General features: G+C 39.6%; 1 protein-coding gene across 1 annotated transcript in view; it reads right to left on the reverse strand.

Annotated features, from left to right (window-relative positions):
• STEAP4 (STEAP4 metalloreductase) overlaps positions 1 to 7155 on the reverse strand; it is a 30905-nt gene extending 23750 nt beyond the window's left edge. Inside the window, exon 1 of the mRNA XM_010358784.2 lies at positions 7035 to 7155. The gene's annotated coding sequence lies outside the window, so the exon portion shown is untranslated. The remainder of the gene's footprint in view (positions 1 to 7034) is intronic.
• Positions 7156 to 23641: the final 16486 nt, after the last annotated feature.

Below are 23641 nucleotides of genomic sequence, written 5' to 3' on the forward strand. Positions count from 1 at the left end.
TTAATCTGATGATCTGCATCAACTCCCCTAATATTTAGTGTTCATTAGTGAGTTTTGCTTTTCTAGGTCTATTGTGGTCAGAGATATTTGGGAAATAAATTGTAATTTCAATTTTGAATTAACTTTGTTCAAATAAAATTTCTTAAGAATGGGCATTTATCTTTACATTAAAGCCAATAGGAATTATCTAAATACTGCTAATGCCAGTTAGTTTGGAGACAGCAGTTTTGTTGTGGATCTTGACCCCAGCCCCAGTCCTTGCTGTTGGAGGAGCTCCATTCTGCTTTAAGGTATCTCCCAACCATTTTTAGAAATCTCCAGGGGCGGTCCGCAATGCTTATGAATATAGCCTACTTCATCTTCTTTTGGGTAACTTCTAATGTGGCACTGAGAGGCAAGGACTCCCCATGGCCCCAATGCCTCTGATGTTTGCTGAGACCCATCAGATGGAGCTGCTGGGCGTAATCTGGCCTTGCAGCTGCTCCATTTCTGACCCCAGGGGAGAAAGTGCTCTTGAAATTCTCTCCTCTAACCTTTTGTAATATTCTGATATACAAGCTTGAGAGCAGTGCTAGTTGATAAATATTTTAAAATAAACAGCTCTTTCTTTTTAGTTTCAAGGTTTTTACTTTATTTTAGTTTTTGAGACATACTCTTGCTCTGTCACCAAGGCTGGAGTGCAGTGGTGTGATCTCAGCTCACTGCAACCTCTGCCTCCCGGGTTCAAGCGATTCTCAAGCCTCAGCTTCCTGAGTAGCTGGGATTATAGGTGCATGCCACCACATCCAGCTCATTTTTTTTTTTTTTTTTTTTGTATTTTGGTAGAGATGGGGTTTCACCATGTTGGCCAGGCTGGTTTTGAACTCCTGGCCTCAAGTGATTAGCCCCTCCCTCCACGTCCCCTATGCCCCCTTCCCCACCTTCAGCCTCCCAAAGTGCTAGAATTACAGGTATGAGCCACTGTGCCTGGCCTAGTTTTCAGGTGTTTAATCTCAGCCTTTCATTGGTGTGGCTGTGGCCAGCTTGCCAGCTAGGAGCTTGAAATCGGTCATGGAGTTTTTACCTTTTGATAATCACCAAATGCTACAAATCAGGACTTTTTTTTCCTTAGAGAGCCATTTACCAACATACCACTGGCTCTTCCCCTGCCTCTTATACCCTTCTCCCCAAGACTCTGGAATGTGACCACAAAAATGGGAAAATAATTGGACTGGTATTACAAAATATTACAAATAAATTTGTAACTACAATACAGTATAGCAACATAATAGTGACACTAAATCAGGAAATACCAAGGTTCCTGCAGTTTCTTCTGCTTTAAATAAAACAATATAATAATTTCAACTATTCACTTTCTATGTGCTATATAGTTCAAATAAATAAATGGGATAATACCATTTTCCCAGTCCTGGCTGAATCTTAGGCCTCAATCTATTTCCTTAGGGCCTCCCCTTCTTACAAGGTTCCTAAGTTTTTTTTTATAAAAACAGAATCCATGTGGTTTCCCTACCCCAACAAAGGTTCCAGACCCTCTCTACCTCACACATGGCATCAACACAATTTTAGCTATAAACCTGATACCTTTAGAATCTTGGTTCCCTAAGGGAGATAGATACAGGGACCCATCTGTGTACCACCATCCCCAGCACATATTTTACAGTTATTCAGACACACCTAAAACATAAGGTAAGTGCGGTGTAGGATCTCAACTATGACAACCAGAGGCAAGTGGCACACTTTCATTATTAACTGCAATGAACCATTTACCAACCTGCTCATTGCTTTCTCCTCAATCTCCTCCCATTTCTTGTACCACTTATGTCAGCGAATTGAATAGGATGAAGAAATCACTTTAGTACTTTGGTACTGGAGAAGAGCATATCATTCTTAGACAGGGTCTTGCTTTGTCGCCCAGGCAGGAGTGCAGTGGCATGATTATGGCTGCTCATGGAGCCTTGACCTCCCAGGCTCAAGAGATCTTCCCACCTCCGCCTCCCGTGTAGCTGATACTACATGTATGCACTACTATACTTAGCTAATGTTTTAATTTTATTTTTTGTAGAGATGGGGTCTTACCATTGCCCAGGCTCATCTTGAATTCCTGGTCTCAAGTGATTCTCCCACCTCAGCCTCCTAAAGTGCTGAGATTATAGGCATGAGCCACTGAACCTGGCCCCATATCACATTTTTTTCTTTTTTCCAGACAGCTGGAGGGCAGTGGTGCCATCCTCTGCCTCCTGGGTTCAAACTATTCTCCCACCTCAGCCTCCCAGGTAGCTGGGACTACAGGTGTGCACCACCATGCCCAGCTAATTTTTGTATTTTTGGTAGAGACGTGGTTTCACCACGTTGGCCAGGCTGGTCTTGAACTCCTGAGCTCAGGAGATATGCCCACCTCAGCCTCCCACAGTGCTGGGATTATAGGCGTGAGCCACTGTGTTTGGCCCCATATCACTCTTTAAAATAAATTAGAATACAAAATATTACAAATAAATTTGTAACTACAATACAGTATAGCAACATAATAGGGACATTAAATCAGGAAATACCAAGGTTCCTGCAGTTTCTTCTACTTTAAATAAAACGTTATAATAACTTCAACTGTTCCCTTTATATGTGCTATACAGTTCAAAGCAACCTCATGCCTCTCCCTGAATGGTAGGAAGTTAAAATGTGGACTTTGCCACTGCACTTTGACCCTGTTAATTAACATTGTGTAGGCAGCATCCATACTTATTATGTACTATGTCCATAAGGTAAGCATCTTCCAAAAGTAAAAATCAGTGTTATTAGCAAAGCCTTGTTTTCAACAGAGATTTATTGAATAGCCATGCCAAGAGGGATAAAGTGAGAAACGAGATGGACCCTGTCCTCAAGGAGCTTTGGTCTTGGGAAAGATGAAGCATATAATCAAATTGTTGCAATGCATAGTGTAAGGGCCAGAGCAGAGGAATGTGCAGAGAGGATGGGAGCCTACAGGCGAGGAGGGACTTGAATCTGCCGGGAAGCAGAACAAATAAGTTTTCCAAAGTCTGTGCAAAAGTTTTGCAGCCACAATTTAACTTGAGCTCAAAACTGTTTTTACACCCTGTAAAAAGAGCAGGTATAGATGGAAGATGAACAATCAGCGATGACCATTAATTATCCCTTCCTATTTCCGCGCTCCACAGTGCTGATGCCATCAGGTCTCTGAGCCCTGGCTTTGTTCCTAATGCATTTTTTTTCCCTTTAATATTGGGTGCTGGCCAGGCACGGTCACTCACTCCTGTAACCCAGCATTTTGGGAGGCCAAGACGGGCAGATCACTTGAGGTCAGGAGTTCAAGACCAGACTGGCAAAAATGGCGAAACCCCATCTCTACTAAAAATGCAAAAATTAGGTGGGCTTGGTGGTACATGCCTGTAATTCTAGCTACTCAGGAGGCTGAGGCAGGAGAATTGCTTTAGCCCAGGAGACAGAAGTTGCAGTGAGCCGACATCACGCTACTGTACTCCAGCCTGAGTGAAGGAGTGAGACTGTCTCAAAAAAAAAAAAAAAAAAAAAAAGAAAAAAATTGGGTGCTGAGGCCAAAGTGACTAGCTTGTATTCTACTAATAACCTTCCAAGAGCTGTGCTATATAGTTCTATTAAATTATCTTTTAGCCTTCTTTTTATTTAGAATTATAGTTCCTAACTTTTCAAAATTACTCTTTGCACATATTTTCCTTCCTTTTAAAATGAAAAGGGAACTTTATCCTGATGTTAGGATTGATCATATAATCTACATTAAAACAAAAACAAAAACAAAAGTCTGGCTGGACACGGTGGCTCACACCTGTAATCCTAGCACTTTGGGAGGCCAAGGCGGATGGATCACCTGAGGTCTGGAGTTCGAGACCAGCCTGGTCAACACGGTGAAACTCCGTCTCTACTAAACATACAAAAATTAGCTGGGCATGGTGGTGGGCACCTATAATCCCAGCTACTCAGGAGGCTGAGGCAGGAGAATTGCTTGAACCCAGGGAGCGGAGGTTGCAGTGAGCCAAGATCCTGCCACTGCACTCCAGCCTAGGTGACAGAGTGAGACTCAGCCTCAAAACAAAACAAAACAAAACAAAACAAAACAAAACAAAACAAATGTCCTCCCAAAATAGAAATATGTGACTGCCAAAGTACAGTACAGTAAGACCTCTCCACACATGACTGAATAAACTCTTCAGAACATTGTGGAGAAGAATTTAGATTGGGCTGTCAATGTCCTGCCTAGTTAATTAGAGTGTACACACTTCCTTCAGTAGAATAGCATGTTCTTTTGCAAGGATATGTTTCTGAAAGAGGATCTTTAAACAGCACAAGGATCCACTGTTTTCTACTCCTTAATGATTTGGGAGGAACAAATTGTTAATGTATGTAGGCCAAGTATGTTTTCTTAGCCTGCTTTGTTTTATGCATTAATTATTCCTTAGTTATTTATTTAGTTTGATTCCTTCCAGGACTGATTTCTTTTCAACAAAAGGACAAATGCTAATTCAAATCACTTCGGAAATGACCTAAAAGTCATTAGAAATATCTTGAGTGGAGTTAACACAGCATATATAACTGTTTAGGAAGTTTTCATAATTAACTAATAAACCATTCTCTTTAAATCTGTAAAGAACAAACAGGTAACTTCAGAGGTCTTATCTCTGTAAACCTTACATTATTATTACCTGGCATTAACTTACAACAAATAAACAAACAAAACCCCACCCAGAAAACTTCATTATCCCCATCCTCTTCCGCATTGTTATAGTATGAATTCTTGGTAGATGTAGCTGCAGGCACTAGCAAATGACCTTCTCAGAGGACTACCCGGAGAAAACTTAGCTACAAAGTGCCCTAGCAAAGTGCTCAATCTTCAGGTTTTGAAGGACTACTGTGTTGCTGCTGGTGTGTGTGTGTGTGTGTGTTGCTAGCAACTTACCAGTTTCCCTAAGATTTTCCAAAAAAAAAAAAATATTTTTAAGTAGCATTTGATAAACATGTCTACATTAATTATGAAGAGAACTAGATGGTAAGGATCCTAAAACAGTGGAACGTGTTTCTGAGAGTGACAACAGAATCAGCTACCCATCCTTTAAAAGGAGAATTTATATCCTTTTAATAACAGAATAATAGTAGGGTGATTCAGGGGAAGTCCTTCAAGAGACAAAGTAATGCAGAGTGACCACTCCGAGTTTCTTCGAATATAAAATTCCATAACTTATTTTTCTTAAAATTGTTCACACATAGTGCAAGGCCTAGGGTTTTTAATTTAACAAGCTGAAAAAGTCTATTTAGTTCCTTCTAAACAACAGTTAGCAAGCTTTAGTAAGACAGAAGTCTGGAAATTGTTTTTCAGCCAGGGGCCGGGCCTTGTACACCTGATTTCTGAACAATGTGAACTTCAACAATGTGAACAATGTGAACCTCAGTGGAACCGTAAAATGTTACCAAATAGAAAAAGTGCTATGACCCAATTTGTCTGTACACATGTACTATTTACTTTACAACCTTGGAGCTTGATAAATAGGAAGTGTCTCATCCTGTTTTCTGGGTTGGCAGTGTTTGCCATGCAGGTAGAATACATGTAGGTCGAATCTCATATTGTGCTAAATCACAGCATTCTGAAAAACTTGGGACCTTGTAAAAGGCCATATCTCAGAAAAGTTACTGCTTCAAATAAATGTGCCATTTTATAAAATTATACCTACTGTATCAGAAAAAAATTTTCTCTCATGTGAGTGACATTTATATGACTGCCGTTTGTAGGGAATAGGGCATTCTCACATAGCAAGTCTGAAGAATGGGTTTGTAAGCTGAGAGTATTTTCTGAATGATAAATGTGGTAGAACTTGAAGACACTCCTGTGGGAAGAGACTCTCCCCCCACAACTGGAGAGTTTCCTTATAAAAGTGGAACCTGCATTATTATGAAAAAAGTAACCACTGAATTATAGTTGTAGCATTAAGGAGATTTTCCATATATTTCAAACTTGCAGGCATCTTTAGTCACAGCTTTTCACCTTGTTAGAGTTGAACTTTCTGGATCATCTGGCCCAATAGCCAGCCTTTTATTTTACATCTGTGGAAACTGAGGCTGAGATATTGAGCTTCTAGTTATTATAGAACTAGGAATAGTATTCTCCCTTCCCTCCCCCATTCTTTATCCAATTCACTTTCTCAGCTCACTGAAACCTCTGCCTCCCGGGTTCCAGCGATTCTCCTGTCTCAGCCTCCTGAGTAGCTGGGATTACAGGCACCTGCCACCACGCCTGGCTAAGTTTTGTAGTTTTAGTAGAGACTGGGTTGCACCATGTTGGCCAGGCTGGTCTGAAACTCCTGACCTCAAGTGATCCACTGGCCTCGGCCTCCCAAAGTGTTGGGATTACAGGTTTGAGCCACTGTGCCCAGCCTCAGTACACCAATCTTTTAAAGAAATTTCCTAAATAACCATCTAGAGGTGGGAAAAAGAATAATAAAATTCTGTCTCTGGACAAACAAACGGAACTGAGGCTTTATTTACTTTTCACAATAAATTACATTCTGAACATTCTTCCTCCAGAAAAGTAACCTTTAAATTGCATGAGTAAATTTAAATCAAGATCAAAGATGGAAGTCTTCATTGCAGGTATCAGGACAAATTTTTAGCTACTGGTCAAGAAGCAGCTTCGGATCTGAGACCTTGGAGATTGCTAAAGCCACATTCTTCCAGCCTGCTTTTTGATGGGCACCCCAAGAGTGCGCCAATCCAGAAGTAAGATGCAGAGAAGAATCTAATCCCCTAATTTTCCCCCTTTGGGCTTCTCCGCACCCTGTGGTAGGGATGAGCGTTAAATTCCAGGAAGTTAGAAGCTTGCTGAATCGCTGAGCAGCCTCAGGTGACTTTCCCCGAAAGGGATGCCAGGGCGCGGCGGGGAGTTTGCAAGCACCTGTTCCTCAGTGCTAGTGGGCTGGGGAGTGGGGTCCTAGCAGCAGGGACTGGAGGTGAGCTGAGGCAGATAAGGGACGGGAGCCTTGTGGCGAAAAGTGACCCACCTGTGGGAGAGGCGCTTCCGAGGAGGAAGCGTCCAGCGCAGCCGGTGCGCGCCGCGGACCGGGCGGGTAGAGAGAAGTTTCGCGGCGCCTGCAGCTCAGTGCTGGGGCTTGTGGCTCTCGCTGCTATAAGAAGCCAGAGAAGGGCGGGACGGTCCGCGAAATTTCGCAAGAGAAGCGGAGAGGAACTTGTTTCCTGGAAGAGATCAAGCTGAGAATCCCAGCTGGAAGGACCGGAACTTCTATACTGCGGTGCTGCTGATGGTGCCGCTGACCCCCGGGAAGCGGGGATTTTAAGGGTTTCGCCGGAGACTTGGCATCTGTGCATCCCAGGGTGATTGAGGTTTGGAGAGGTCTAGGAATCCCCCTTTCCTAAAGGAGCAAGAAGGATCTCTTTGAGTAGCTGAGAAAACAGCACCTGGACTAGGCTTCTAGGCAATTCTTTTGCCATCTTAGTTTATAGAAAAGGTGGTATCTTTCCGCTCTGCCTGGAAGCCATGGGTTCTTATGGGGCTCATGACTTGGAAGATCTTGAGTTTTCAGGTCTTAATTTAGGTAGATTAAAGAAATAAAACAAATGAAAGAGGGATAGGGATACCTTATGATATATATGCAAGTGGATTCGTGTGTCTTTCTACATAGTAGATAAAAACCACAGCCATGGTTGTTTAAGATTGAAATAATCCTGATAACCTATGGAGCAAAGCATCCCCACACTCCCAAACTCTGTAATCTAAATCCCAGAGTCTTCTCAATGATCTCCACCCAGCCATAGGTCTTAAATTCCATAGTATACACTTGCCAAGCTCCAGAGGCCCAGTCACATGGGAGGCCTGTTCCTTCCATGGAAGGGGGTTGTTAAGTCAACTTTCCCTTTGTCTGGATTGCAACTCTCCTCATAGCTTCTTGTGGGGTCGGTCAGACCCCATGTCTTTCAAGAAGTCTTTTCTGAGCCATTGGTTGCAATTAATATTTTCTTTCTCTATACAGTAGTTTATACTTTTGGCATAGTAATTATTGTCTTTCAAAAGAGTTATTATCATGTATGTGTCTCTTGTTCCGGACTGCAGTCTTTGAGGAATGACACTCCAGTCTTTTCAGTCTGGAATTCTTCACAACACCTAGCAAAATGCATTACTTAACAATGGGAATTTATTCTGAGGAATGCTTCATTAAGCAATTTATGAAATATATTCTGAAGAATGTCTCATCAAGCAATTTCATCATTGTGTGAACATCATAGAATGCACTTGCACAAACCTAGATGGTATCACCTACTACATGCCTAGGCTAGATGGTATATAGCTGATTGCTCCTAGTCTACAAACCTGTGCAGTGTGCTACTGTACTGAATACTGTAGTCAGTTGTGACACAATGGTAAGTATTTGTGTATCTAAGCGTAGAAATGGTATAGTAAAAATGTGGTATAAAAGATAAAAAATGGTATGCCTGTATGGAACACTTACCATGAATGGAGCTTGCAGGACTGGAAGTTGCTCTGGGTGAGTGAGTGAGTGTGAAGGCCTAGGATATTACTGTACACTACTGTAGACTCTATAAACACTACATTTAGGCTACGCAAGTATGAGAAATTTTTTTTCTTCAATAGTAAATTACCCTTAGCTTACTGTAACATTTTTACTTTTTAAACTTTTAGGTTTTAAAGAACTTTTTGACTGTTTTGTAATAACACAGCTTAAAACACATATTGTATACTGTGTACAAAATAGTTTTTGTCTTTATATCCTTATTCTATAAGTTTTATTCTGTTTTTAAAATTTTTAATTTTTTTGCTAAAAATGAAGACACAGACACACATAGTAGCATAGACCTACACAGAATCAAGATATGCGATATCACTGTCTTCCACCTGTATATCTTTTGTTACTGAAATGTCCTCGGGACAGTAACATGCATGGAGCTGTCTTCTGTGATAGCAATGCCTTTTTCTGGAATACCTGCTGAAAGACCTTCCTGAGGTTGTTTTACAGTTAACTTTTTAAAAAATACAAGTAGAAGGAGTACACTCAAAAATAATTTTAAAAGTACATATAATAAGTACATAAGCTAGTAACATAGCCATTTATTTTCATTATCAAGTATTACATACTGTACATAATTGTATGTGCTATACTTCTATATGACTGGCAGTGTAGTAGGTTTCTTTACACCAGCATCACCACAAATGCAAGTAGTGTATTGCTCTGTGATGTTACAACAGCTACAGTGTCCCTAGGCAAGAGGAATTTTTCAGCTCCATTATAATTTTATGAGACCGTTATTATATATGCAGTGCATCATTGACTAAAACATTGTTAGGTGGTGCATGAGTGTAATTGGTACTTAATATTTATTGCACTCATTAATTAATAAATCTACTGCCAATTATTATATTTTGCAAAAAGTTCATCCGATAGTATTCTTTGGCTGGGGAAGAACTTAAAATATTCATTGATTTTATAGCATCTGATTTTCCCAGTTTGCAGACTAATAGGCAAGAGAGGGGTATGCACCCATGGAAGAAGTTCTTCTGCGTGTCCCTAAGAGTCTTCATAGATGATCAACACAGTTTTGGAGACTTGACCCTTGTCTACCATTTGGTTTTAAGCCTTGATGGGCGCAGAAGCTTGATAAGCACACTGAGCCTGAAACAACCAAAATGGTGACTTGTTAGTTGTTAATGGAATATAAAACAAATAGTTACTATAAAATACAGTTGCTAAGGGCACCAGACATTATGGCCATCACATTCTCTCCATGTAGACATATCCTGTGGATGCTATTTTATATGCAGAAGACTGCTGGATAAACAGAGGAGTGAGTTATAAAATTCCAAGGTTTACTGACATCTGGTTAAGAGAGTACCTACATCAATGCATGCCATTTAGAAGCAGAAGCTGGGGTCTGTGGACCAGGTCACTCTGGTTTCTAGCTGGTGTTTGGATCCACTATGAGTTGACATAATGGGCAACCATATTCTCAAATGCATCCTCCAAGTAATAACGGAATCGTTGCTTTATAAACTTATTATTAGGTGGATAAAAAATTTTGAAATGTGATTTTTATGAGAGGCAGATATATTTCAGTTATGTAAGTTCTTTTCTTTGCCAAAGGCAACTGGAGTCCTAGAAAAGGAAGATTAAATTACCGGGATATGAAGGATGGGAAAAAAATGCCTTTATTAGTGCAAAACTTAAGAGGCACTTGACATATTTATCTTGTGGTTTAAAGATTGATTTTCCCCTTGGGCCTAGGAGGGACACACAATTCATAACTCTCCTAGTCTTTCTGTAAACCCTTGCCATAGGGGAAAATTAAGTTTCCCAAAGATGCCAGCAACCTGAGTACCCAAGGATTTCCTGTTGGCAGGTTTCATCCTTCTTCCTGTAGTTTTATACTCAGAGCTCCAGATAAACCTTCCCAGGTGTTGTGCACCACCAAAGGTTCTTACTTAGGGATTTCCACATTTACTGTGCCCCTGGGTCTTTCCTGTTACTTCCTCTCTCCTCTTCCTACTATGTCAAAGGCCCCAAATGGCAGAATTTAGGCAAACTGATGAAGTAGGCCTAGAGCCAGTGTTCATTAAATGTTATTAAGTGATTGAATACACGTTACCTTTAACATTTTTGTATCTCCCTTTCAATGTCATTTTTCTCCTTTTCTCCTTTCTCCCCAGTAAAGGAGAAAAATGGTGCTCCCTTCTGCACTATTTTGTGTCTTGGGCATTTATCCCTCTTCCCCAAGGCCTCTCCTTACAGTGTTCCACACCTTCTTATGGTGGGAGGGAACTTTCAACAGGTGCGGGACCAGGAGGTGATTGACTTGATGGTCTACAATTAGCATGTATATGCGAATCTCTTATTGACTTAAAGATTTGCCCTCTAGCTGTTTTTGAAAAAAAAATTTTTTGAAAGCTTCCTAGAGATGTCTCTGTCTAACCCCCAAAAATGAATCTCTATGGCAGAGATTTCAGGCACTCTGGGAGATATATTTGAGTATTGGTGTAAGGAATATTTTGTCTTTTGCTTACCTAGCATCCAGGACCAGGACTAAGTGAAGTGAGTGAGGAGGCTAGGGAACCAAATTTGTGGAGGTGCTCACTCTCAAAACCCAGTCTGCATGAACCTGAAAATAAATGGCTTCTTAAATGTTGCTCCTTTGGTGCCTCACTTGCCTGCTCTAGTCCTGGTCCTGCAGCATCCATTTCTCTTTACTAATTATATCTTCATTTTCCTTTGATAAATGCCCTTGCACAATCTTGATTCACGTGGTTCAAGTTGAACAGACAGCACTACTGGGGTTCCAGGATCAGGCACATGACTTAGGCTTGGTCATTCAAAGCATAAAGCCTTGTCCACAGTGATTGGTTCAGTGATGGCATATGACCTGAGTTGGGCCAATAGGAATCTTTCCTAGAACAACCTGGGAAGCAGCACACTCTTTATAAAGGCTTGTGGAACTGCTAGAAAGCAAGCCTGGGTCACTGTGAGGAGAAAGTCAGCATGAGAAAGAGGCCACTTCAAGAGAAAAGAGAGCGAAGAGATGAGAAGAGACAGATTTCTGCAATTGTTAGAGTGCTGTATCTGAAGAAAGCTGTATACTCTGGGCTTTTTAGTGACATTAGTCAATAACTGAATGTCTGTTATTTGTATAAAATGGGATTGGGTAGGAGGAGAAAGGCACCTGCTCAGTCAGACTTCTGTGATTGTAATGCCTACTGAGGTGATTTCATCACAACATGCGGTCAGAATGAGGAAGGCATTTGTTGTTAAAAAAACAAAGCAAAACAAAAACGTTTCTGAGTTGTCTTGTAGTAGTTTTGGGACTTGGATAATCAATTTCTGTGACTGAAGTTTTTCAGCGAATTCCTGGGATATTCAGAAATTCATTTTCCTGTCTCAGGAAACTTTTTTTCTACTTCTTTCCTATTCTAGTGCGGGTGGACAGATAGAATCCTTCTTCTCCACTTTCCTGAAACTGCAAAGGGTATAGTGAAGAAACCAGGCCACTGACCTGGTTTTAACCAATTTCTAGGACTCCTGCCAACACAGACCAGGAAGTAAAACCAAACAATATTTTACTACCCACCTGTACCCAAAAAAAGTACTGATGGGAAAATACGTCAGACACTGACAGTATTGGAGTCTGAACTAGGGATAATGTCAGGAATGACAATAAAGAACTTAAAAATAAAACCTAAAGAACTTGACTTTAGGTTCAAGAGAAGGTTGAAGAGGAAGAGTTGAGTATGTGGGTTAAGTGAATAATAATATTTTAAAACATCACTGACAAAGCCTAGAAGTGACAGACAGCTGCGGCTACTTCTAGAAATTGAAAATAGGCAAGGAAACCCTTTCCTCTTAATCTGGGTCTCTGACTCCCTGGATTACAAGGTCTGTGTTAATTTTGGAGGCTTCTAAGGCACTGGTAGGGCTATGGACTGACTATCACCAATAGGAATCTGGAGGTGGCCCAAGACCACACCTGCTGACCTCAGAAGAGGTCACTTAAGCACGATGTTACCAAAGAACAAGATGTGCAAAATAGTTTGAAGAGATGGAGAAATATTTGAGTTAATTTTTTGATAAATGCAGCTGGTATTAACAGAGATGTTCTTTTTGTAATTCGAAAACTGAAGATATGTCATCTCATTTCACCCCAGCCTGCTGGTATACACTATGATATATCTAGCTGCTAGCAGAGCTATGAATCAATAGTTGAGTGATAGTTACTGTTAGTACTGGAAGTATTATTGGCAACAGCAATTCCAGTCCAGGCAATTTGTGCATAGTGCCAGTAAAGGAAGGTTACTTAGATTTTTCATGTGCTAAAGAGGAGACAAAAATAAATTAAAAAAAATTAGAGTGAATGTAATCCTGGTCACTTTCAAATAGAATTAGCAGGGAAAATTGTATCAAACCAATCATAGGAGGAAAAGCAAAGGACAAGAATACTGAAAATATGAGGCTATTTTTTTCTTCATTTTCTAACTGTAGAGATCAATTACTTGCTAAAAGTTATTTTCTTTCTTGGGGTTTCTTTAAACATAATTATATACATTATTTTTATGCTGATAGTATTAACTATAGATGATTCTATAGTACCAAATACAGATGATTTATGTTCACAGAATGTTTGCTAAACAATTGATTTAGTTACTATAGATTGTTTTACATTACATAACACTTTAGTTTAAACAATTAAAATATGTAAAGAATTGATGCAAAATTCAAGATATAAAAGGGGTATGTTGAAAAGCTGTTTTCTGCAGACATTGAGCTCTCCTGTCTGGAGGCAACCATGTTGATGATTTATTGGGCTCCTTTCATAGACAGACTATGCATATAAAAGCATATATATTTGTTCTTAAAAATTACAAATGGTGGCCAGGCACGGTGGCTCATGTCTGTAATCCCAGCCATCTGGGAGGCCAAGGTGAGCAAATCGCTTTAGCCCAGGAGTTCGAGACCAGCCTGGGCACAAAACTAGCACAAAAAGCACAAAAACTAGCCAGGTATGATGGTACATGCCTGTAGTCCCAGTTACTCAAGAGGATGAGGTGGGAGGATCGCTTGAAGCTGGGAGGTCGAGGCAGCAGTGAGCTGTGTTCATGCCACTACACTCAAGCCTGGGTGACAGAGCAAGACCCTGTCTCAAAAACAACAACAACAACAAAAATAGAAGTGGAAGCCTACTAGTCACATTCTTCTACACCTTCCTTCTTTTCAGTTAACACTGTAACTTAGATATCATTCACAATAGAGCGGTCAAGGCAGTCCTATGTCAAACCGCACTCATCCATGCCCACCTCCTTCACTTGCTCTCCTTTACTCTGCTCTTCATTATTTCCATGGCACTCATTACTTTCTGACATACTGTCCTTTATTTATTTATTACATTTAGTGTTTTTCTTTCCTCTGGAACTCAAGAGCCATGAGGACAAAGATATTTGGGGTAATTTTCACCCTACTGTATATGTACTACTTACAATGGTGACCAGCACATAGTAGGGTCTCAATAAATATGTTGAATGAGTGAATGAATGGTTTGAAGGGAAAATGATGGACTGGTAGAAACCTATAAAACAAGTATGCAGAAATATAAGATCTTTGAAATCATTCATGTCAAAAATGTATTGGCGAGGTTAAATCAGTGCTTCCCTAGCTAAAGCAGAATGCTCAAGTAACTGCCTCTACTGATTGCCAGTTTGTGCTTAAATTTATTCAGAAAAGGCCAGATGCCTCCAGCTACTTTATCTCTTGCTATTCCCAGGGTTCTGCTTTTTTTCTTCAGACTCCTTTTTAATCTATAACATTTTCATTTAATTACTTCTTTCCCAACTCCATATCTCCTATGTCTGTAACAGCATTCTGTGAAAATATAATAGAGTTCCTAAGCCCTTTTTGTTTGGAAAGGATCTCTGTAGTGAGATATTGCTTACTAGGTCCCAGGAGTCAGCTGTTATAAACAGTCTGTGGAAGAATGTGCAGCATTCATTATATAGAAGGAAGTGGAGACTTCCCTCTTCATATTACAGAACTGTACAGCAGCTGCTGAAAGAGTTTTGATGCCTCAGAGCTGTCATCTCATTTTGCGTGTGTAATGACTACAGGAAAGAGGATGTGGACATGTACTATCAATTGGTGTAAGTAAAAAAAAAAAAATTTTTAGCAGTAAAAAAAGGAAGTGAAGAAAAACAAAACAAATGGCTTATTCTACCAGTCCTCTTTAGATATCTGCTTTGGTTGGGCTATTGGCTATTTGGGAATAGTCTTAATTTGTGCTTTCTTGCTTTTTGTATAGCAGTGATTATAGCATAGATTTTACACATGAGAAAGGCCACACAGGAAAGAATCTTTAAAAGCAGGGGGAGGTAGGTTATAAACTTTTATGTTATTCAAATGTGAATTAATTAAAACTCCAAATCAGAACTAGTTTAACATCGAAATTAAATTCTGGGCCATTCATAACTTTATGACTATCCCACAAGAAGATTGTTCATAGGCAAAAGAAGTATCTTAATTGAACACTAGAAATTTAAATACAGAAATTTGTCAAATCTTGTCAAAATCCATTGGCTAGAAATAAAGGATTATTATTGTCAGTGGTTGACTTCTGTCAGCCTTGGTGCCCCCTTTTCCTCCTCAAAGAGTAAAGCTTCACTTGTCTAGAGGGAAGGAAGGCAAGGAAAGGACACAAGAAATCCACACAGATTCAGTCAAGTTCATGGACTTCAATCTAGGTATGCCCTCAAGGCTCTCACTAAGAAATCCTTTAGTTAATTCTAAGAAGTCTAGTTTTCAGCCTCCTGTGCCTGAACAGAACAGAGGTAAAAGACAGGAAAATTTTTAAAAAGCAGACTTAAGGACTCCAAACACAATTGTCTAGGATAACTTACTGTACAAGCAAAACAATCAGGAGATACTTAGGAAATTACCATATATATCATACCAGAATTAATTTTTATATTGATCATCTTTTATGACCAGAAAAAAACAGAATTGTTTAGTCTACATCAATAATATAAAAAATGGGGTAAGGCCGAGCACGGTGGCTCACACCTGTAATCTCAGAACTTTGGGAGGCCAAGGCGGGCGGATCACGATATCAGGAGATTGAGACTATCCTGGCTAACACGGTGAAACCCCATCTCTATTAAAAGTACAAAAAATTAGCCAGACATGGTGGTGGGCACCTGTAGTCCCAGCTACTCAGGAGACTGAGGCAGGAGAATGGTGTGAACCCGGGAGGCGGATCTTGCAGTGAGCCAAGATCGTACCACTGCAGTCCAGCCTGGGAGACAGCAAGACTCCATCTCAAAAAGAAAAAAAAGAAAAAAGAAAAAAAAGAAATGTTGTAAAAATAATCTTAATAGCATTTCCATCTCAAATGATTGTAAAGTAATAAAAAATCCAATGTCAGTTTTTGATATGGATCTTTTTTATCCACCTTCCTTCTCACTTAGATGCTATTCATATGGTCACAGCATCTACCTTTTCCTTACTAATAGCTGCCCCACTTTCATTTCAAATGTCTCATTTTCTGTTCATTCTCTCTTATCCATCCAGCTCACTTACCCTGCTTATCCCAGTCTTGCAAGTTACCAAAGTTTTCTAATCCCCTGACTTTGTTATTTAGTTTTTATACTCATCATATTCATCACATTCTCTATCTTTCACTTCCTTCTTACCAGCTGTGATTTCACATACTGTCATGATGATTTTCTTACAGATGCTTCTTGATTACCTTGGCCATCTCTTTGTCACTTTTTTGCCTGGCAAAATTTCAACACGGTTATATTGAAGTGACTGCCTACTTTGCATCTTCACCCAAGCAGCTAAATGTTACTGGAGAAAATAAAATAATTGTTGCTAGCTTTGGTTATTTCAAAACCGTGACCACAAATGTCAGGGCGTATTACACTTAGTGGCATCCTACCACACCTGTGGAGCATATTCCGTTTCTAACTCTCTAGAATGATTTCTCAAACCTCTTCTAGTTCCTTTACCGCTCACTCACTCACAGGTTATGATCCCACCATAATCTCATTTTCCCACCTCTAGTTCTACTAGCTCACTATATTCATGCCCACATACTCTTCCAACTCTCGTTGCTCTAAGGCAATTCCCTCCTGATGTGCTTTGGATTCCCACCTCATACCATCATAAAGAATTCACTCCTCCAGACCAGATGCAGTGGTTCATACTTGTGATCCTAGCACTTTGGGACGCAGAGGTGGGCGGGTCACTTGAGGTTAGGATTTCTAGAGCAACCTGGCCAACATGGTGAAACTTTGTCTCCCCTAAAAATACAAAAATTAGCCGGGCGTGGTGGCATACGTCTGTGATCCCAGCTACTTGGGAGGCTGAGGCAGTAGAATTGCTTGGACCTGGGAGGCGGAGGCTGCAGCGAGTGGCGATTGTGCCACTGTGCTCCAGCCTGGGTGACAGAGGGAGACTGTCTAAACAACAACAACAACAACAACAACAACAACAACAACAACAACAATTCACTCCTCCAATTTCCCCCGCTTTTTCAGTTGTCAGTTCATTCCTTTCCACTGGGCCATATCTAACAGTGTGCCACGGTAACTTAATGCACCAACCTTGAACATTCTATCACAGGATGTTTGCCTGTTGCAGTTGCTATTGCTTCTGCTTGGAAAGCTCTTTGCTCAGATCTACTAGTGGCTACCTCATTATTCTGGTCTCAGCTAAACTTCCCTACTAGCGGCCTTTACCGGTCTTCTTAGTTCAAATTAGCTCTTTCATCCACCACTTTTCAAGCAGGCCTCGTATGTCACATTACACAATTTTATTTTTTTTTCATATTATGGAAGTATCTTATTTTTTATCGATGTGTTCATGTTTTGTTTTGTTTCATTTTTCACTGGAGTATAAGCTCCTTGACAGTAGGAACTGTCTCTTCTTTATTGTTGTAGAACATGCCTGGCATACAATAATAGATATTTAATAAATACTGATAGACTGATGGATTGACTATTTAATGGTAGTAATGTCAATGATTTGGACGATTTAGGCTGGACATGGTGACTCACACATGTAATCCCAGCACTTTTGGAGGCTGAGGTGGGCTGATTACTTGAGGTCAGGAGTTCAAGACCAGCCTGGCCAACATGGTGAAACCCCGTCTCTACTAAAAATACAAAATTTAGCCCAGCATGGTGGTGGGCACCTATAGTCCCAGCTGCTAGGGAGACTGAGGCAGGAGAATTGCTTGAACCTGGGAGGCAGATGTTGCTGTGAGCTGAGATCGTGCCGCTGCACTCCAGCCTGGGCAACAGAGTGAGACTCTGTCTAAAAAAATAAATAAATAAAATAAAATAAAATAATTTGGAAGATTTTGTTCCCCAACAATGCTGAATAGAATATGTATTACTGTATTTACTCCTTCAGACAAACCTATTTCTATAAGGGTAGTGAATAATTACAATACCAACACTACTACTAATAAAAGTGCTTATATAGAACTTCCTATATGCCAGATACTCTTCTGAACACTTTATAAATATTAACTTACTTAAGCAACAGCCTTGTGAAGCAGATATGATTATAAATTCTATTTTACAAATGAGGAAACTGGGGCACATTACAATTAGGTGCTCCCCTCACTGAGGTTTCATAGTTGCTTCAATGCAAAAATATTGAGTCAGGTTTATCTTACATGAATTCCCTCAGCAGCCTCACATGTGTAAGTGGTACTTTCCACAAGAAGAAACAACTATTTATAGGAAGTATTAGGAAATATGGGGACTACCATTGATTGCAGATTTACCAAGAACTGTGCTAGGCATTGTGGGAGCTACCTAAGAAGAATAAAACAGAATCCTTCCTAGAAAGACGTAGTATTCTTCTATGTATAATAATAAGTCTAAGAAGGACTATACATCTATAAAGAACTGCATAATATCACTAAATACAATGAACAGATAGGTTGATAAAATATTTATACCTTTGCATGCATACTTCTGATTTTTAGATGACAATATGCTTTCTATTTTGAAGACATAGAAATATTTATGAAGTTGGATATGTGGATAAAGGCCACATCATCATACATTGGCCCCTAGATTTTAAAATCTTAAGATATGTGAAAAGTATTGGATCAAAAAATGAATATCTCTATTTGGGCATCATGCAGTCTGCCCTTTCTGAAGAATGTGACCGCAAGTATTAGTGGCTACTCCTAGTTCAGACACCATTTTTTCCCTTGTGTTACATTAAATCTTTTCTCCAATTATTTTAGGTTAATTGTAAACATAAAAACATTCATTTAGAAGAAGTGGCTACATGCCAGTAGATGAACTATAAATTACTTAAAACACAAAGAGTTAATTTAAGCATAAATATAGGCAACATATTTTAAACCCTTCAGTAATATCTCCAATGTGGGTTAGCCTATTTCACTAGAGAATTGGGAACACCCTTAGGCAGTTGTGACTAAGGGGACGTCTGTGTTTATCTTGTTTTTATACCCTATAGTGGCCCACACCCTTCCGTGCTGGTCTAGACCCATCTAATTTCAGAGGTAATTGCTGAGAATTCCTGGTTTGTGTTTATAATTTCTGTTACACCCCTAAAATATTTTAACTTTCTGTCTTAGCTACAGATTATACCAACTCCATTTTTATTCTGTAGCTATATATATTCCCTATGATTTTTGTACAGATCTGCAAATGTCAGTAATTATGTGCAGTTTTAAAAAATAGTATTATCTACTAATAGTGTTGTCAATTGAGAAAAATAATGAGACAAGTCTTAATCATTTTAGGAGATTTATTTGCCAAAGTTAAGGACACGCCCGGCAGACAGATCTATGCCTTTCTCTGAAGATGATTTTGCGGACTCCAAATTTAAAGAGGTAAGGGAGGGATATTGAGAAGTACACAATTTTCTTTTTTCTTTTCTTTGAGACAGAGTAAGACTCTGTCGCCCAGCCTAGAGTGTGGTGGTGTGATCTTGGCTTACTGAAACCTCCACCTTCTGGGTTCAAGCGATTCTCATGCCTTAGCCTGCTAAGTAGCTGAGATGACAGACGTGCACCACCATGCGCGGCTGATTTTTGCATTTTTAGTAGAGACACGGTTTTGCCATGTTGGCCAGGCTGGTCTCGAACTCCTTGGCTCATGTGATCTGCCCACCTTGGTCTCCTAAAGTGCTGAGATTACAGGCATGAGCCACTGTGCCTAGCCAAGAAGTACACATTTTTTCATGTAGGAGGTGGATAAGGGAAAATAGTCATTCTTGGCTTTGTCTGGCTCAGTGAATCTGCATTTTTACATAAGGTAACATAGATAGGACAAGGTTCAGGGAATCTGCATTTTTACATAAGATAACAAACACAAATGGAGCTGGGGAACAATCAAATATGCATTTGTGCCAGGTGAGCAGAGGGGTAAATGCATCTGTAAAGATAAGCTATCAGTTTACATTGCCCTGGTGAATTTTAACAGAAATGCTTTAGGGTAAACATCTTGGAGCTCATCAGGAATTTCCTTGTGGGGAAAATATGAGGGAGGTGTGTAGTTTTTCATCTTGTAGCCATCTTAATTGGGAACCAAAAAGGGTAAGCAGATTTGTGTGACCCAGTTCCTGGCCTGACTTTTCCCTTTGGGTTAATGAGTTTGGGGTCCCAAGATTTATTTTCCTTTTACACTGGCTGTAAGAAAAAATAAGTGCTTTGTGCTTTATGTTGGATCATCTTTTAGTAAAGTTTCTGTAGCTAGAATATGTGGGATTTTAGGAATCTTTGGTATAGTAGGTTAAATTGTGTCCCTCAAAAAGAAATGTCTAAGTACTAACCCTTGGTACCTGTGAACGTGACCTGATTTGGAAACAGGGTCTTTGCAGATGTTACTAGTTAAGGATCTTGAGATGAGATAATTCTGTATTTAAAGTGGCCCTAAATCCAATAACTGGTGTCTTATAAGAGAAAGGAGATGGAAATTTGAGATACAGAGACATAGAGAAAAGGCCATGTGAAGACAGAGTCAGAGGTTAGATTTTTGTGGCCCCAAGGCAAAGAATGTCAAGGGTTGCTGGCAGACAGTGGAAGGTAGGAGTGAGACATGGGAGAGATTGCCCCTCCAAGCTTCCAGAGGGAACCAATGCTGCAGACATCTTGATTTTGGACTTCTGGCCTCTAAAACTGTAAGATAATACATTTTTGTTGTTTTAAGTCACTAATTTTGTGGTAATTTGTTACAGTGGCTTTAAGAAGTGAATATACCTGGTTATAGGCGAGAAAATAAGTTCCGGCTTGAGTAATGCCATGAAGATGCTCTCCTATTACTGACCATTGCATCCTTTAAGGTTATTTTCTGTCGTATATCATCAAATATGTCAGGCCTCTGAGCCCAAGCTAAGCCATCATATCCCCTGTAACCTGCACATGTACATCCAGATAGCCTGAAGCAACTGAAGATCCACAAAAGAAGTGAAAATAGCTTTAACTGATGACATTCTACCACTGTGATTTGTTCCTGCCCCACCCTGATACGATATATTCTGCCCTGGCCCCCCACACTTTAGAAGGTACTTTGTAATATTCTCCCCACCCTTGAGAATGTACTTTGTACGCCTATCCCAAACCTGTAAGAACTAATGATAATCCCACCACCCTTTGCTCACTCCTTTTTCGGACTCAGCCCACCCGCACCCAGGTGAAATAAACAGCCTTGTTGCCCACACAAAGCCTGTTTGGTGAACACTCTTCACACGGATGCGCATGACAAAATGTACACTTTATCTGTGTTAAGGATTATTTCTCCCACCCTTTATAGTAAAAGCAACTCAGTACCAACTAACTAAATAAAGACTAATCTGTACTTCTGTGGGTTTACTTTTTAAATATTCCATGTGCTTTACATATACACTTACTATAAAATTCCTATTGTTATCATATGTTTAGTAATATTTTAATAAACAATGGTCAACTTAGGATTTTGGTAAAACTAAAAATTTTTTTTTTTTTTTTGTAGAATCTGGAGCCTTCTAGAGAAGTTTTAATGAAAATTGTGCAGAGAGAAAGCATGCTTAGCAATATGATCTTAGAAACCTGAGATTGCCATTTGTACTTACGGGTTTTCAGGACACAGAGAGAAAACCATGTTGTGCTGGGATAACTGAAGGAACTCCCCTATACCCATTTTTCTCCAGGGCCCTTCTGGGAGCCAGTTTTGTGGTGAATTTATTGGATGTTACTTCTCAGAGTGTATCAGAGATTCTTCACATTCGTGGACTTTAATCTTCCCCTTGTCAGCTGCAGCCACAGTTGTATTTCTGCACTCTCTGAATTCTCAGTGGTCTTAATATTTCTAGAAAGTGAAAGTTGGCGTTCATTTAGTCAGTAATCACAGTTGGTGAACAGTAATTATCGTTGTAGTTTTACTAAAAGGTGCAACCAAGAGTTCTTAATCTGGAGTCTGTGTATTCAGATGTAAGGGGAGGGGAATATTTATTAAGCTCAAACTGAAAATGAGAATTTCTTTCAACTATAAATGTAGGCTCTAAACCACGGAGCCATGGAGTACTACATTGTATTAGTATATACCTGTGATTCTGTTACAATAGAAACCTCTACTGATTTTTAAAATTTCCTCACATGGGGAAGTTGTCTTGAAATATTGTACATGGTAATTACCATACTGAAATTATGGGAGTTATTTAATATATTAACAAAGAAGTTGCATATTATTATACAACAAAACTTTACATTCTATTTGTATTATATGTAACAACTCTTTTGCTATCACATTGAACAAAACTTATTAGGTTTTCTGCCAAAGGGTGCACTAGGTTATAATCATCAATCATTGGCAGCTCTCAATTTTTGGTTTTGCATGTGTGAAAATCTTTACTCTGCCTTTCTCGTATATTGACCTACCTTGTTTGATTTGTCACTGGAAATGAAAAGAAGCATGCTACCCTCAGAATGCTAGTGCTGGAAGGCACAAAGTCATTTTATAAGACAAGAGAGGCAATAGAGGAAGGAAGGTCATGTAGAAAGAGTGTCATGGAATTTCCTTTATGGAAATGAAAATGCTATGTATTTGTATTACTGTGCTTTTCATAATGGCAAATGATTCTGCTGATGGAATGGTTTTCTGAGTGTATGGGTGTGGCCGGATTAACTCTGATATATCACGTAATTGCACTTCTCTGATGTTCAAGGCAAGCAGAGCTTATTATTTTTGCCTCTTTAGGGCTAACGGCTGCAGAATGCTCTTTCTTTTCTGAACTAGTTTTTTAAACTACCAGTAACAAAATCTATGTACATATTTACACATGAATGTTTGAGTAGCAGAATCATATTCATTCAACAACATTTGTTAAGTGCTGACTATCTGCTAGGCCTGTGCTGTGGACTGTTGGTTTGCAAGCTGACACTATCAGCCTTCTCAATAGACCCCTTTTGTGACTTTACAGAGAGGCTGGAAGACATCGTGCTGTCAACTATGTTCTTCTCCAAATCAGATTTTTCTCTTCAGGATCACTTTCCTCCTCAGATCCCCTTTCAGAATCCTGTTTCTACTAATTTTACTCTCTTTTAAGCATTTTCAAACTCTGGGTTCACTCGTCCTTTCTCCTGAAACCCCCTATTGCTACAATCAGATCTTCAATATCCAAGAAAGGAAAAAGAAAAAAAACAGAAAGGCTCATGGTCAGTCCTCTCTTTTCTGCTTTTCTTCTCCTAATTTACTTGAAAGACTTCTCCTTTCTAATCTGATATTCTCTCTCATCAAGCTACTGAAAATGCTCAGTCATTTTTCAATTGTGAATTTTGGTGGCTATTCTTAAACTCTCAATTTTCCGACCTCTCTGAGGTGCTTAAAACAGTGACCACACTCTCCGTATAACTCCTTAACATCATCAGCGTATGCTCTCCTGATCTCCTCTGCTTTTCCTGTGGGATTTTAGTTGTATTTCCCCCATCTATTTATTCCTAAACATGGACCCTCCTCGAGGGTCCTTCGATGTATGCATCCCATACAGCCTACAGAACTATGAGCCAATTAAACCTCTTTTCTTTATAAATTACCCAGTTTCAGGTATTTCTTTATAGTGATGTGAGAACAGATGAATACAGG

Source organism: Rhinopithecus roxellana, chromosome 6, assembly GCF_007565055.1.
Source record: "Rhinopithecus roxellana isolate Shanxi Qingling chromosome 6, ASM756505v1, whole genome shotgun sequence".
Classification (NCBI taxonomy): Eukaryota; Metazoa; Chordata; class Mammalia; order Primates; family Cercopithecidae; genus Rhinopithecus; species Rhinopithecus roxellana.